A 17,055-nucleotide genomic window follows, 5' to 3' on the forward strand; every position below is an offset into this window, starting at 1 on the left:
ATCACTATCAGACCTTTTAGACCAGGTCACAAACCTCAGATCTAAATATCAATCTCACAATAAAACCTTGGCAATGAAGTTCTCTCCAAGTTCATTCTATTTTGCTTATCCTTGCATATCAAATTGTTTCTCTTTTGTTCTGCTCCTCGCACTTCTTACAATCATTCATTTATTCATACATAACAAAAGAAAATGTCCTTAATTTATACTAAATCCATGAAAAAATTCCCTAAGTTGACTATTACACCTTCTTAATTAATTATTATAGGATCTCATTAAGAACATGTTATACTTAGAGATAACATTAATATGTCACCTTGTAACTTGAACAAATTTTTGTGCGTGTAATATTATGATGAGAAAGCTTAACCATGTCATCTCCAACATGTCTTCTATATGAATTTAACCTTGCTTCTAAGAATATAAACTCTGCTAAGAGATATAACAAGTTTACCAAAACATGCTTCTATGAACTCAATCTCAGAATAGTCTTCACCAAAACTTGCATAACTTCTTCGAGACTTAATATCTTGTACTTCTAAGGTTAGTTGCATATACTAGACACTTAGTAGTATCTCCCTTTAACCTTTCTTAATGAAAATGCTTAATGATATATTCGTACTAACTTGATCTTTACCGTTGTTCTTTTGTTGGATACCACAAAAATCTGTTATGCTAACATCAATGACAAACTCAATCATACATGTAACATATCATCATGATAATAATCTAATCATGTTTCTACAATACTCCCCCATAGAAGTATCATTAGCATTCATTCTTCTAACAATCTCCCCCTTTGGCATTGATGGTAACATAGATGAGAAAATCTAGTTTCAAGAATACCAACAGTTAAAGACTCTTATCCTTTCTTTTCAAATCCTCTTCTTCAATCATTTTCCCCCATTGATATACCTCAATGTACTCTATACCAAATTTTTTTTCATGCTGTAATCTCTCTACCATTGACATCAAGTCAAAGGTTTCAAAAACCATCTATCTCTGACTTGCTCAAGTGTCCAAAGACACTATTTAAAACAACATTCATCAAGAGTCCTAGATGACTTTTGTACACTCGAAAAGATGCACTTCTCTAAATCATTCTATCCGAGGTTCTCCATAGATTGGAAAGATCGAATGCCAACTTAGAGCTCCCTAGTCATGGAGTGCAAGGGACATACAAATGAGCATATAGGAGCTCTCAGCTGAGCCTTAGAAATACAACCCTTGCTAGTAAACCACAAAATGGGAGATTCTTTAGACAAGAGAAAGAGTGCTAGTGTCAAAGAACTCTTGGATCATGCAATGCAAAAATGAAACTAAATTAGGATGAGATGCACAATGCAAGCTATGCTAAAAATGAGATGGGAATGTTACAAATCCAACTATTAAGCTATGTGATCTAATTATTTGCAAAGGAAACTACACTATCATGCAATATGATCTTAAGACTAATATGAAGGAAATGAGAGAATGAGACAAGGAAGATAAGTTCTCCACAAAGCTCCAAGGAAACCTGTTAGAAAACTTGCAGCATGACAATATTCAAAAGATGGATTGATTGAGGGGGAAAGCTCTCTCCCTTTTAAAGATGTATGGAAGATAGAGATCAAGATGAAGATGGTGGATGATCAACGGTGGAATTCAAAAAGAGGAGTGATCCATGTGCACACACAAGTCAACCAATAGAATATAAGTTGACTTGTCATATAAGACAAAAGTCACAAAGCCTTTTCTTTTAATTGCAAAATAGAAAAAGGGCTTTATGTGTGCACTTTAAGTGGGTTAGAAGAATGGGGTCTTTTATTTAATTAAAAGGGGACATGTTCTTTTAATCAAATAATGAACTTAGGATAGCATAGTCAAACTATAGGTTATAATCAAATAAATTTATTATTAGCAATTTGGTCTAGGCAAATGATTAAATTAATTTAGCCAAAATGCTGAGAAGGGGGCTAATAGTCTAGATGACCATTTTTAGGTGATTACATTTGCCCCTCTTTGACAAATGCATGATCGATTTAGGAACACATTATGTCAAAGAAAATAGAAAGCCAAGTGGGCGGTGATAGATATAGATGTCTGATTCCAAAGAATGAAATGCAGAAATAGATAGCAAGTCCTAAATGCACAGCCTGATAGTGGTAGTACTGAACATTAGGAAGATGATGTTAGGATCCAAAAATAATTTTAACACCTAGCAAAGTGAATAGATAGAGAGCAAGTGATAAGATCAAACAAATGCTCCTAAGAAATAGATAGCTGTAACAATAAGCAATAGAGTATTTTTGCCCCCTCGAAATCGAAATTGAAATGAGGTAAGGGGATGCAGAAACTGGCTAGACATGAGAAAATTAGAATAGAGCAATGTCCAAGATGACAAATAGATGATTAGAACCCAAGAATGACTATAAGAAATTGATAAAATGCCCCAGTTTGACTAGAGTTGACCTTGAAGGATATAGCATAAAAATTAGGTCAAAATGAGTAGAAAGGTGATTTTAGACATGAAACGCTGAATTGAAGTAGATATGAAGCATAGAAATGATGAAGACATGAAGAAATGAAGATGTCCCAGCGATGATTCAAAGATTAGACCTCAAAGGGTCAACTAACTACTTAGAAGAAGGTGGAATTTTAAAAGACAATTTTGACCATCAAGATGAACTCAAATTTGGATTTCGATCCCGAAAATGAATCTAGGATGTTGAAATTATTTAAGAGGTCAAAACTTTCTATAATGTGATGATAAGATAGAAAAGAGATGAAGCAAAAGATTAAGAAGGTGAAAAGACATGAACAAGAAGAAAGAAAATAAATATATGAAAGGAGTTAGCTGATATGTCCACAAAAAGATGAAGAGAGAGCTCTCCCCATATGCAAGAATGCAAGACTAATCTAGAAAATGAACCTAAAATGCAAGCTAATATGCAAAGTGGTTTACCATCAAGAAGCGCATAACATTTAGACTCTTAATTTCATCATTGAGCATTTATTAGGGACATCATGAGATCATACAACCATCACTAGTATAACTATGAGGATATGAATATGATCGATATTAGATAGGTATGTGGAAATCCAATCTAAGCATCAGAGACATGTAAGTCAAGATAACTACACGATTAGATTCCCTAAGTTTAATTTAGCAAGATTACACCTGTATCAAGGCATAAGCGCCAGGATAAACCCTGAGTGCGATCTTGCAAAATAGTCAAGGATGATACATTTATAAGTCAAAGTGTTGAATAGGACAAGCACAAATGCTTACAACACTATAGACAAACAAATTATACCCACAAGTAGAAATCAAGAAGACATGCCCCATGCCCCCAGTCTTTTAGTCAATGACATCCTTGAAAGACTATTAGGGATGAAACATAAAGAAATCATCATAGACAACACACAAAGTAGATAAAGATCAGCATAGCTTAGTTGTTTAAGTGTTAAAGTGCGTGTGTGTAAGTCACTTGGCCATTTCTTCCAGACTTGATTATGATAGTGAGAAATATTTCGACATCGAAGACCGTAGGTAAACTATCTAAAAAATGTTGAAAAACACTTGATGTCAAGGTGGGGGAAGTGTTGAGAAATACTATTTTGTGAGTTGTGAAAGAAACCCTAATGCACAAGAATACCTCAATAGGCTATGTAACTATGCCCCCAAGATGAGGACAAGAAAGAATTCCAAGCTAGGAAATGTGTAGCGAAGTGGATGATTGAGACTGATAGACATAGGTGTAAGGGTCTCAAGTAGCACCTGTTTCCAGGTTTTCACCACTTGACATATTTTTTTAGGACTTTTTTCAATTTTTTGTATTTTTTGTATTTTTGATTTTTTTGGTGATACATCAAAGTGCCTATTGCTAGGTTTTCACTAAGATGATCATTTTTTCATGAAATTTTCTAATTTTTAGGATTTTTTCAGCATCATATATGATTTTTTGGATTTTTTTAGAAGGCTTTAGAGATTACTAGTTCTCGAGAAAGATCACATCATTTTCTCCTAATCTCTAGCAAGGTATAGGACATGATGGAGAAACAAGCCAGTGGATAAGCAATAATGCATAAGAAAGGAATGTGAAGCAAGTGAAAGTGATCCTCAAGAACTGACTCCTCAAGAGTACCCAAGCTAGGGAAAGAGGTGAAATAGTCATATGAAGCATGTTTTGGATAAGCAATGGAAGTAATGAGAAAGATAGCATGTAGGATAAGTGGTGAAGCCAACAAGTGCGATAGAATATAAGATAAGCGATGAAATCTAATGAGTAAGATAGCATGAAAGTGTGTACTCCAAAAGAGTAGCCATGTCAAGAGACCTATGAGAACCATGTTTCATTTATTATGATCAAGACCAAGGGGTCAAATAAATAAGATAGCGATGGGATAGAGCAATAAAAATAAAGCTCAAGATGGAGGCTATGAGGGAATGAGAAAGCACAAAATAGAGAATCTCATGGATAAGATAGTCAATATGCAAAGATAGCTTAACATTGTGAAGATCAAAGAGAGAAGAGGGGATAGATGGATGGTGGAAGAATTACACATGACGCCTGTTTGCCAGGTTTTCATCATGGTACTTATCCAAGGTACCACAAGATGTAGTTTTCACCATAGGACACATTTATTTCTCTTTACTTTTGCTACCAAGGTGCCACAAGAAGTGGTTTTCACCAAGGCACATTTTTTTTTTCTTTTTTTAATTTTTAGAAAGAGCTCAACCTTTTTGAATGTAGATAGTTCTCCTATAGGAAAGATAAGTCATGATAAGACAAGACCATAGAAAGGTATGCTCAAAGATGTTGATAGGGTGATGAAAGAGAAATGGTAGTAGGAAGAATATATTGAGGATAAGAGTTCATGTATAGCAAGTAAGTGTAAGCTTTAGAGGATTTCATGAGGGTAGCTAAAATATTGGACAAGATCAACTTTGACACACACCTTTAAGGGTATTGGAACAATGGAGGAATCATGGATGAAATAGATTGAGATTTAGATGTATGAGGTGGTAGAAGAGATTTGGAAAAAAGTGGAGTGGAAGGCTTTGGAATATTTTTAGAAAGATTTTTGGAAGAAGATGGAATGGAAGCCTTTGGAAGCTTGAATGTCAACTTTGGATTATTTTCAATATTCAAGTCTTTTAAAAGAGACTTGGGAATCCATATAGCTTTAGATTTTCCTCGTTCTTTGGGTGCTTGAGAGTGCATTTGTATAATGATGGATTTAGGAACCCATATTTTCTTTGGTTTAGCTCTTTGAGTAGTGGACCTTTGCAGTCTCTTTTGTGCATTCTCCTTCTTACCATTCACATGTCGATTAGATGGGACATAGTGATCTTTCTTTTTCAATGGATTCTTATTTTTATTCTCACTTCCAAAGGACTTGGGATTTGTGGATGAATAAGGATGATATGACTGGTGTAGATGTATAGATGGGTGAAAAGTCATCAAGGATGAGTGTCTTTGTTGATCTTGAGGTATTATAGGAGAGCTAGGGAATGAACTATGAGTGAATGTAGGAGATGGAGGAACATAAGGCCCCAAAATGGATGGAAGGTTTGAATTCTTTAGCTTAGATGGATAAGGACCAAGGATAGATTTAGAAGATGCAAAGGGATAGTGGGAAGGGATATCAACATCTTTAGAATGAGCAACATGTTCAAAGCCATCAATAGACTCATGAGTACCTTTGATAGGAACAACATTTTTAATAATAGCACTTGAAGCTTGAGCACAATTTTGAAGTGGATATGGAGAAATAGAACATGAGGGGATGCTTTGATCTTGACAAGTAGCCTTGGATAACATATGAAGAGAACTTTTCTCATAATTTTCAGTAAGCTCAAGGGAGATAATGGAAGTGGTATCTTCATCATACTTAGGAGGTGGATAAGACATAGGATATGGAGGAGTGACATTTTGAAGGAGATGAAAGGGTGCTTGATCTTGATCTTTCTTGACATTTATAGCTTTTTCTTTTTGAGAGTCCTCTTGACATGGAGCCACTTCTAAGGAAAAGGGAGAATGAAGAGTGAATGGAGTAGTGTATGAAGGTTGAGGATGTTTAGGATTGGTAGCATGGAAAAGGTTTGCAGCCAAGTGAAGGTTAGCTTGAGTTTCTTTTAGAGGTAGCCCTTGAGGATACACGTAGTCAATGTGGAAAGCATTAGGTTCTTTATTTGATGGAGGCATGTTGGAAAGCTTTGAAGTGTTGGGAGATGCATGAGTGTTGGAAGAAGTGGAAGATGTATTGGAGCCACTACCAGACATAGGTTCATCAACATAATCTTGCTCAAGAGAAGTATCCTAAACACATGAGTCACTAGAGGTTCCAATAATTCCATTATCAATAAGATTTTGGATTTTATGTTCTAGCTCAATGCAATCTGAAGTACTATGCTCATTATGTTGATGATAAGCACAATAGGTATCCAAGAATGGATTTCCATAGGAGCTAGACTTTGGTAACATGATGATCTTATTGCTAAGAAGTTTTTGCAAAGTGTCATCATAAGAATCTTCCAAGGGAGCAAAAGTTCTATTAGAAGTATGTCTAGGATCTTCTTGTTGTTTCTCAAGTGAATAGCATGCATCCATGTCTTCATAATATTGGTCAAAGATAGGTTTTTCATGAAAACTTGGCATAGGATCAAAGGAGGTATCACTTTCTTTTTCTCTAAGTAGGTCTTTAGATCTAGAAGATGAAGACATTTGATGGCTTGAAGTAGAGCATGTAGATCTAGAAGAAGAGGATGACCTCAAAGAAGGTGACTCACATGTATGCAAATACCTTAAGGAATATTCATGTAATGATGCAATCTTCTCCTCTAACCTTTTCTCAAGTTTAGACTTCATTTCTATCATGCGCTTAGAGAGATGAAGGTAAGAAAGATGATTTGTCTTTTCTAGTTCTTTGTATTACGCATATAGATCTTGAAACTCTTTAGTGACATCGAGGATATCATGATTATCTAGATTTGGCCAAGGTTTGATAGCACAAGGTTTAGATCCCATAGTTTTAGATGCAAAGCCAAGCATAAAAGAGCCTAGAGGATAACTTGATGTTGAAACTATAGGAGGTAGAGTGTTCACTTGCCAAGATAGTAGAGAGAGATTAAAGTGACTTGTCAAACAATATGTCCAAGAAACTTACGACATGAATGGCTCAAGTCAATAGCTAGGCAAGATGTCCAAATAGCCAAATAGATAGAGCAAGCGGGGTGACAAGTGAACAACTTTCCCAACCCAAGAGTGTAGTCAAGAAATCAAGGTAATCATTTTAGCAAAAGGATAACTAGCAAGCATGCATAGACCATGAAGACAAAAAGACCAAGAGCACTAAGACCAAAGAGCCACTTTAAGCATGTTTAAGCACTAGAGACATAGCAAATCAAAGTCAAATGGTGAGAATCCCCTTAGTAAGTAACACAAGAAAATATTTGCACTTGACATTTTGACTTGGTTGACAAAGTTTGACAATAATTGATAGCATAGCAAATTTGATGTTCAAAAGAAATTTCTTTCCAAGCAAGATAGTGACACATGGAGTATTCTTCAAACAATCAAGCAAGGGACAAAGCAACCTTGCATGATACAAGCATATGTGAGGTCTCAAAAGAAATCCCTAGAACTATCGTCATATGTATGTTCAAAAGATTTTCACAGATCTAGCACATTCAAGAACACATCAAGCAATATCTACCTAGAAGTCATGGTTTGTTACTCAACAACTTGGCCCAGGCTTGATGCTCCTTCACCTCACACCAAGTGGTTTCCCACAAGAGATATTGGCTTTGACATGGAAATTCCATAAGCATAACTGAGGGAACACAGATGGTGAGTGTAAAATCTTGGGGTGATCCAGGTAGTCCACTAGGATCGATCCTTGCACCAAGAAGTTGAGTGGCTAAAAAAGGTAGTTACTAACTTAGGGTGTTTAGATAGGGCTTTCGTTCATAGTATTCCTCTTGCTCCCAATTACGGGACACCTCACCTTGTGATGAGTAACCGATCTCGTGATCACAAGAGTACCTTAAGCATTCTTGCCTAGTGATCTCCCTATGGTCGAAATCTCATAAGCGATCACACTAGGTGAAGACAAACACTACATCTACCAAAGTTTTGTGTCCTAGGTAGCCTTGAGTTTATAGTGGGTTGGAAGAGCCAGGTAATTGACTTGTCCCCACTTGGGTCGTTCCTCTCAGGTTATCCAAGAGCAGGCCCTCTAAAGGATTCTAACTACACAAAGTGGATCAACTTTTGGAAGTCAAGATTTCTGGTTCACCACAAGGGTTAAGAGCATACTCTCCTATTCCAATCATTTTCTCCCAAACACGCCAAGAAGATTCAGTTACCCCTTGCTTTTGAAACCAAATGGCAAGTCAAAATTTTTGATTCACCACAAGGGTGAAGAGCATACTCTCCTATTACCAAAAGACTCCAATCACAAGTTTTATGTGCCCATGGAAAATGAACAATTAGTCAATGCCACACATGAAAACAAAAAAGCAAGAAATTTTGAGTTTTTATGCTTTGGGCAGCCCTCCAAACAATGTTAGTAGCCCTTGTGCATTTGAAGCTTTGACATGCATTTTTTTTATGCAATGTTTCAATTTTTTTTCACAAGGATGGCAACCTGCAATCACAACTTATTAGCACCACAAGTTAGTGTGAAATAATATAAAATAATGCAATAAAAAGTGGTTAGTTGCCTCAAATATTCAATTTATCTTCCAACCAAGTGCATGCAAAGAAAGTGCAAGTTAATCACAAATGCTCTCATTTTTACTCTTTGATTTTGACCTAGTCAACAAGATTGGACTTGTTTGCTATGATTTTGTATCCAAAAATAAAAATGAAAAGAAGAGACCCCTTTTAAAAATAAAAGATCTTTCCAAAAATGCAAGAAATTTAAAAAAATCTCTTCATTTGCATTCTAGAGATCGATTTTGTCAAAACAGGCCAAATTTATCAAATCAAAATTTTGATCCTTAATAAGACCTCAAAATTCAAAATAAAAAGAAAGAACTCTTATTAAAATTAAAAAATATTTTTGAAAATGTAAGTTTTTCTAAAAACTGTACTGATTTGCGATAAAAAATGGCTTTTTATGAAAAAATAAAGAAAAAATCATAACTCGCGCAAATCACATCAAAATGATCTAAAAATTGGTCTGAAACATGTTGGACACATAATAAACTTGAAAAAAAAATTTCAGAACCAAAATACAAGCTGTTTAAAAGATATGATCAAATCTTTAAACCAACTAGATTTTTGGCCTTCAAACCAATCTACTTATGGGTTGGCCTTAAAATCAAAGTGATAATCCTACAAAAGCACTTAATTAGATCCAATATGCTTTTGTAAAAAAATCACAGATGAAAAATAAAAGCAAATGGAGCTAGAAACTTGATTCAAGCCCTACGATGGGCGCCAAAAATGTACACTCGAAAATGTGCACTTCTCTAAATCATTCTATCCGAGGTTCTCCATAGATTGGAAAGCTCGAATGCCAACTTAGAGCTCCCTAGTCATGGAGTGCAAGGGGCATACAAATGAGCATATAGGAGCTCTCAGTTGAGCCTTAGAAATACAACCCTTGCTAGTAAACCACAAAATGGGAGATTCTTTAGACAAGAGCAAGAGTGCTAGTGTCAAAGAACTCTTGGATCATGCAATGCAAAAATGAAACTAAATTAGGATGAGATGCACAATGCAAGCTATGCTAAAAATGAGATGGGAATGTTACAAATCCAACTATTAAGCTATGTGATCTAATTATTTGCAAAGGAAACTACACTATCATGCAATATGATCTTAAGACTAATATGAAGGAAATGAGAGAATGAGACAAGGAAAAGAAGTTCTCCACAAAGCTCCAAGGAGACCTGTTAGAAAGCCTGCAGCATGACAATATTCAAAAGATGGATTGATTGAGGGGGAAAGCTCTCTCCCTTTTAAATATGTATGGATGGTAGAGATCAAGATGAAGATGGTGGATGATCAATGGTGGAATTCAAAAAGAGGAGTGATCCATGTGCACACACAAGTCAACCAATAGAATATAAGTTGACTTGTCATATAAGACAAAAGTCACAAAGCCTTTTCTTTTAATTGCAAAATAGAAAAAGGACTTTATGTGTGCACTTTAAGTGGGTTAGAAGAATGGGGTCTTTTATTTAATTAAAAGGGGACATGTTCTTTTAATCAAATAATGAACTTAGGATAACATAGTCAAACTATAGGTTATAATCAAATAAATTGATTATTAGCAATTTGGTCTAGGTAAATGATTAAATTAATTTAGCCAAAATGCTGAGAAGGGGGCTAATAGTCTAGATGACCATTTTTAGGTGATTACAACTTTGTCCATCATAGATACTCCCCCATATAGAAAGCATCAACATCCAGTCTAGATAAACAATAGTGCTCTGTAACACTAGGCTGATGCACTATGACATCATCTACTATGATGTAGGTGGGGGCATAATCCCTAGCATACCTATCAAATACTCAAAAGTCTCTTTAGAAAGAGGCTTGCTGAAAATATCCACAATCTGCACTTTGATGCTTACATACTCCAATATGATTTCATTTTCTACAACTTTCTCTCTCAACATGTGATATTTGATAGAAATGTGCTTAGTCTTAGAATGCAATGTTGGATTCTTAGACATATTCACTATGCTTGTGTTATCACAATGTATGACAATAGGTTCTCTGAATTCTATCCTTATATCCTTTAGCATCTGCTTCATCCAAACAACTTGATTACAATTGTTTTTTGCTCCAACATATTCTACCTCTGTTGTACTCTATGAGGTATAGTCCTACTTTTTGGTTAACCAAGAAACCAATCTTCCTCCAAGAAAGAAAGCTCCACCACTAGTACTCTTTTTCTCATTCATACTACCTACCCAATCAACATCAGTATAAGCATATAAAGTGAAATAATTAGATATGTTATACCATAATCTAAACTCTAGCATTCCCTTTAGATATCTAAATATCCTTTTAACTACTACATAATGTGCTTCTCTGGGATCAGCTTGAAATGTTGCAATAATTCCAACTACATTTTCTATATCTGGCTTTGAGTGAGTTAGATATTGCAATCCTCCAATCATATATCTATACTTCTTCTACTCAATAGTAGGTGTCTCATCCTTTTTAGATAACTTGTGTCTAATTATCATAGGTGTTCTAATTGGTTTACATGTTTCCAAATCAAACCTTTTCAATAGATCTTTCAAATACTTAGCCTGAGAAATAAAAATTCTTTCTCTCCTATCATTATCATTTCAAATTCCTTCTTCAATTCTTTTGCAAACTTGTCATTTTCATCATCATTTCCTCCAAATATGATATCATCAACAAATATTATTGAAATCATCAATCCATCATCTATTTATTTCCAGTATAGATTATTGTCTACCATAAATTTTCCAAATCCAAGTTTTGCCAAATGTTTGTCCAACCTTGCATACCAAGTTTTGGGTGCTTGTTTTAGGCCATAAAATACTTTCTTCAATCTGCATAACATGTCCTTTTCATTTTTTAAAGGAAAACCTTTAGGCTATTCTATGTATACCTCTTCTTCAAGTTCTCCATTCATAAATGTTGACTTGACATCCATTTGATACACTTTTAATTTCTTATGTGCTGCATAGGCTAAGAATAACCTTACTGCTTCTATTCTTTCCACAAGAGCATAGGTTTCTGCATAGTCTATTCCTTCTTGCTATGAGTAACCTTTACATACCAATCTTGCTTTGTTCCTTACAACTTCACCTTGTTCATTCATCTTGTTCTTGAATACCCATTTCATTCCTATCACATTCTTGTCTACTAGTTTGGGGACCAATTCCCATGTCTCATTCTTCACTATCTGATCCAATTCTTCTTTCATAGCTTGGTTCCAATAGTCATCTTTACATGCCTCATCTACATTATTTGGTTCTACTTGAGATATCAGACATATTTTTTCATTGATTCTACTTCTTGTCATCACACCTTTATCTCTGTTGCTAATGATCTGCTCTGGTGGATGATTCTTTGTCATATTCTTACTAGATGTAGGAGTTGTCATCTCAACTCTTAGCTCTATTCTAAGTTTTGAACTTTGTTCCTACCTTAGCTCTCCTTCATTCTACAAATCATTGTTAGTTTTAAAGAATACTTCATCATTCCTTGGTTTAGTAACAACAACATTCTCATCACCAGAATTGTAGTCAACTATTCTATCTTGTATCCTAAATTTCTCATCAACTCTTATATTTTTACTTTCAACAATAGTCTTAGTTCTTAGATTATAACATCTATAAGCTCTACTTTTCAATTAATAACCAAGAAACATACCTTCATCATTTCTGGCATCAAGTTTATCAACATCATCATCTCTTTTGATATAACATTTGTTGGAACAATTGATTAATTGTGTATTATCTTTGATGTTACAAAAAATATCATATCATCACTAGTTAGTGTATGCTGAGCTCACTTAGGCATTGAAGATAGTTTTTTGTGTTTGCTGGGCATTCCAAAGTTTGCCTAGTTTAGAAGACAACATCTATTGAGTTTACTCAGGCTTCAAAATAAAGTTTGTAGAAATTGATTGTTAATCAAGCTCATGCGATTAATAAAGGTAATGTTGGATGGAACTAGTGTTAACCAAGCTCACTTAGTTACCAAAGAAACTTTGTAAATATATAGTGTTGACCGAGTTCACTTGGTTAACACAAAAAAATTATTTCTAAGTTAGTGTCTATTGAGCAAGGCCAACTAACAAAGAATTTTCTTGTTTTGGCATATTAAGTTTAGTTGATTTGTTTATTGGTTCTAGCCAGCTAAGGAGATGAATATTAATTATCTTAATTTATATTCTAGCCAACTTGAAAATATGAAAGATATAAATATAAAGTCAAGTTGATATTTAGAAAGTGAAAATGTATGGAAGACAATTGAAGACTTAATGATGCTAAGAGGAAGCGAATCAAAAGGATAAGCAAAATATCCTTGTGGAGTTGAAAAGATACATTCGATCAAGAAGAATCAAGTATACAAGCCAAAATTGTGATCAATAATCAAAAATTTAGTTGCATCCAGAATCAGGTTATCTCATTGTTACTCTCTAACCATTGTAGCAATGATCTAAATCTCTTAACGGAGTTGGCTTAACAATTATTTGTAAATCCTCTAACAAGGTAGCATTTCTATTGAATTATCCAAAGACCTTTAACAAGGCCACTCCTAGTAGAGTGATTAAATCCTCTAATAGGGTCACACCTAACAGTGTGTTTTGTAACCTTTAATAGGGTTGGCTCCTAATAGGGCTCACTTCAGAAGAGTGAAAATCAGTAACTAGTTTCTATTGGTGTTTTTACCAAATTGTATTTTCACGTTAAATCTTGGTGTCAAATGTGTTCATGGTATTTATCTTAAGTGTTTTCACCTTAATTAAAGTAATAGTAATCACTGATAATATCTTAAGATTTTCATGTTAAGTATTTTCCAAGCATTTTAGTGTTTACCAAGTTACAACATTTTTCTATGTGTTTGCTGAGCATCAATAGAGTTTAGTTTTCAAACTTAATTTTGTATTGATATCTAAGGGATTTGTGATTTATTTTAGTGGTAACTAATTCACCCCTCCCCTCTTAGTTACTCCTCTTATATTTACAACAATTGGTATTAGAGCATGTGGTGCTTGCAGAGAATGTTTCAACGACCTAAGCTAAAGTTTAGGATGTCTTATAGAAGAGAGATTTCCAAGTTAAACTGAGATAATATTGTAGCATGACAAGGACTTATGAGGTTACATTGGGAAAGTATCAGCGATTCAAATTGTAAGTATCTTGATACAAAATACAAGACTCCTACTAGAACATTATCAGTTGAAGATATTGCTGAAAAGAAAAAATCATATAATGTCATGATGATTGTCATTGCATCTGCTCTTAATTATGCTGAATTGGATGAAGTCAAAGATTGTACTACAACTTATGATATGTGGATTAAATTGAAAGACATATATGGAGGAGATGATAATTTGATAAGAGAGAAGAGGACAGGTTGATTAGATGAAGATGAGAGAAGATGAAAATATTGCAAAATATGTGGAAAGAATCAAAGCAAGTGTGAGCGTAATCAAAGCATCTGGAGGAGAGATTGAGGAAAAAATAGTTGTGATCAAGGTACTCAAAACCCTTCTTCCTATATATGCAATTAGAGTGTCTACTATTCAAGAGATGAGATGTGACCAAATAGAAATATAACTTTGGATGCTCTAGTTGGAAGATTGACAACTTTTGAATTGGATAACTATGATAACTATGTTCCTAGTTCCAATGGTATTGTATTTGCATTTGAAGCCAAACTCTTACTTGAGAAAAAGAGTAAGAAATCAAAGGAAAATCAATTAGGAAGTGAAGATGAAGAAGAAATTTTTGACAGTGATATTGAAGTTGCTGAAGCCCTACTTGCAAGGAAATATTCTAAAGGCAGAGGAAAGTACAAAGGTAAGATTCCTCTAATCTACTTTTCTTGTGAAGAAGTTGGTCACATTGCTGCAAGGTACCCAAATAGAGAACACAAGGATGAAAAGAAAAGTAATAAGTACAAAGGCAAGAAGGAATTCAACAACTACAAGGACTATAAGGTAAAAGGTAAGAAATCTTGCTTTATGGCTAAAGATTTTGATAACAGCGAAGATGAAACGATATATATTACTATAAAAGATAAATATGATGATGAAGGAGATACTTGATGACACTTATCTCTCATGTTAGTAAAAATGATACATGGATTATTAATAGTGGATGCTCATATCATATGAATGGAGACAAAACAAATTTTGAGCATATGGAATATTATGATGGTGGTAGTGTGAGATTTGGAAATAATGAACCTTGTTGCATAAAAGGAAAAGGATGTATCTCTTTGAGCAATAAACTTATACGTGATAATGCTTTTTGGGTTGAAGGACTAAAGAAAAATCTACTAAGTGTGTCACAATTGAATAACATTGGATTCAAGTTAGAATTTATGAATGGGAAGGCCAAACTACTGGATGTAAAAGGAAATCTGGTTGGATCCAACAAACAAACAAAAGGTAACCAATTCTATCTAGATCTTAGTGAAAGTTCATGTTTTATTGCTCAAGTAGAAGAAAGTCGGTCACAACACAAAAGATTATGTCATGTAAACTTTGACAATATGATTAAAATAAACAAAAATAGAAGAGTAAGAGGTATTCCTAGCTTGAGAAAACTTGATATGGGTCTATACAAAAACTATCAAATTGGTAAGATAGGAAAGACTAGTTTCAAAAGTAAGAACTATCATTCTAAAGAAATCTTAAAGCTTGTGCATAAAAACTTATGTGGACCTATTGGAATAGAGAGTTACAATGAATATAAGTTTTTCATTCTTTTTGTTGATGATTATTATAGAATGATGATTGTAATGTATCTAGAAGAAAAAATAGATTCTTTTCAAAATTTCAAGTGGTATCTGGCAAGAGTAGAAAAAGAAACTGTAAAGAAGTTGAAATGTTTGAGATTAGATAGAGGTGGTGAATTCATCTCTAATGAATTTTGCATTGAAAAAAGAATTAAAAGACAAGTGTCATCCCCTGGTACACCTCAACAGAATGGTATAGCTGAGAGAATGAATAGATCCATCATGGATTGTGCAAGAACATTGATGATAGAAAAGAATGTTTCAATCAAATATTGGAAGGAAACAATCAACACTGTAGTACATACTTTGAACAAAGTACAACTGAAGAAAGATTCAAACCAAATTCCTTATGAACTATGGTATGACGACAAACCTAGTATAAGTTACTTGAAAGTATTTGGTAGCAAATGTTATATCTTGAAAGAATATAGGAAAGGTAAATTTGATGTCAAAAGTGATGAAGGCATATCCCTAGGATATTCCTATAGAAGTAAAGCTTACAAATGTGTGAATTTTTTTACTCATAAAATCATTGAAAGTGCACATGTCAGAATTGATGAGTTTGCAAAAAAGAGTGAAGAAGAAAGCAACAAAGAGCCTAAGGATTACAAAAGATTTGTTTACTATGAACTTGATGCCCTACCAAATCTATTTGGTAGATAAGAGGTTTCACCTCTCGAGTTCCCAAAAATCTCCAATAGCTACTGAGTTACAAATAGTGCAACCTGAGTCACAGTCTGAAGGACCCTGTAGTGCCTGCCCCTAGTTTACATTTTTCGAGCTACATTTATGATATGATTGCCAAAATCTTTTAGGCCATTTATGTTTGATGAGTAGTATTATTATTTTAGAGATTATCAGATGATGTTTACACTCGGTTTATTATATGATGAGATTACTTGGTACTCTATATTTCATGCATGTATGATGATTATTCAATGGTTTCAGTTATCAATGATGATTAGTTAGATGGTTCATTATCCATGTGTTTCTTATGGATACTTACCCCATACTGCATGTGTATGGTGTGCGTGCTATTTTATTTATGTATGGTGTTTCTGATATGGTTAAGGAAGGGAGTCGTAGTCACCTGCTAGTCGGGATCTACACGATGCACCACTTCCTGCCATTGCCTATTTAGCTTAGAATATTGTGTTTGTACATGCGTGGATTTTATGCAGGTTGCAGGTACCGGGTATCGACTTCCCTGAATTGTCAAGATGAGTGTACCCTATCGCACTGTCTCAATGGTAAGAGAGGGGAGATAAACTCTTAAGTCCAAATCCTAAACCATTTAGCCAATTGTCCTAATTGATAATTAGGACAAGTATCTGAGTTAAGTACCCTCCGAATGCATCAAATGATGTAATTTTGTGATTATAACCCTTTTGTTTGATTTGGTATGTATTTTTCTATGATGGGTTTTCGTATGTTGCTTTATGAGTCCTTGGTGTATTTTTCTATTAATTAAGTCTAATTAAAAAGACTAATTAATGATTTAATTTAATAAGGAATTATTATGATATCTTTATATTTAATTAATTAATTAATTAATTAAATAAAAGAATTAAAGTTGGAAATTAAAGTTCAAGATATA

Source organism: Cupressus sempervirens, chromosome 1 (genome assembly GCF_028749045.1).
Source record: "Cupressus sempervirens isolate cs-2001-9-10 chromosome 1, ASM2874904v1, whole genome shotgun sequence".
Classification (NCBI taxonomy): domain Eukaryota; kingdom Viridiplantae; phylum Streptophyta; class Pinopsida; order Cupressales; family Cupressaceae; genus Cupressus; species Cupressus sempervirens.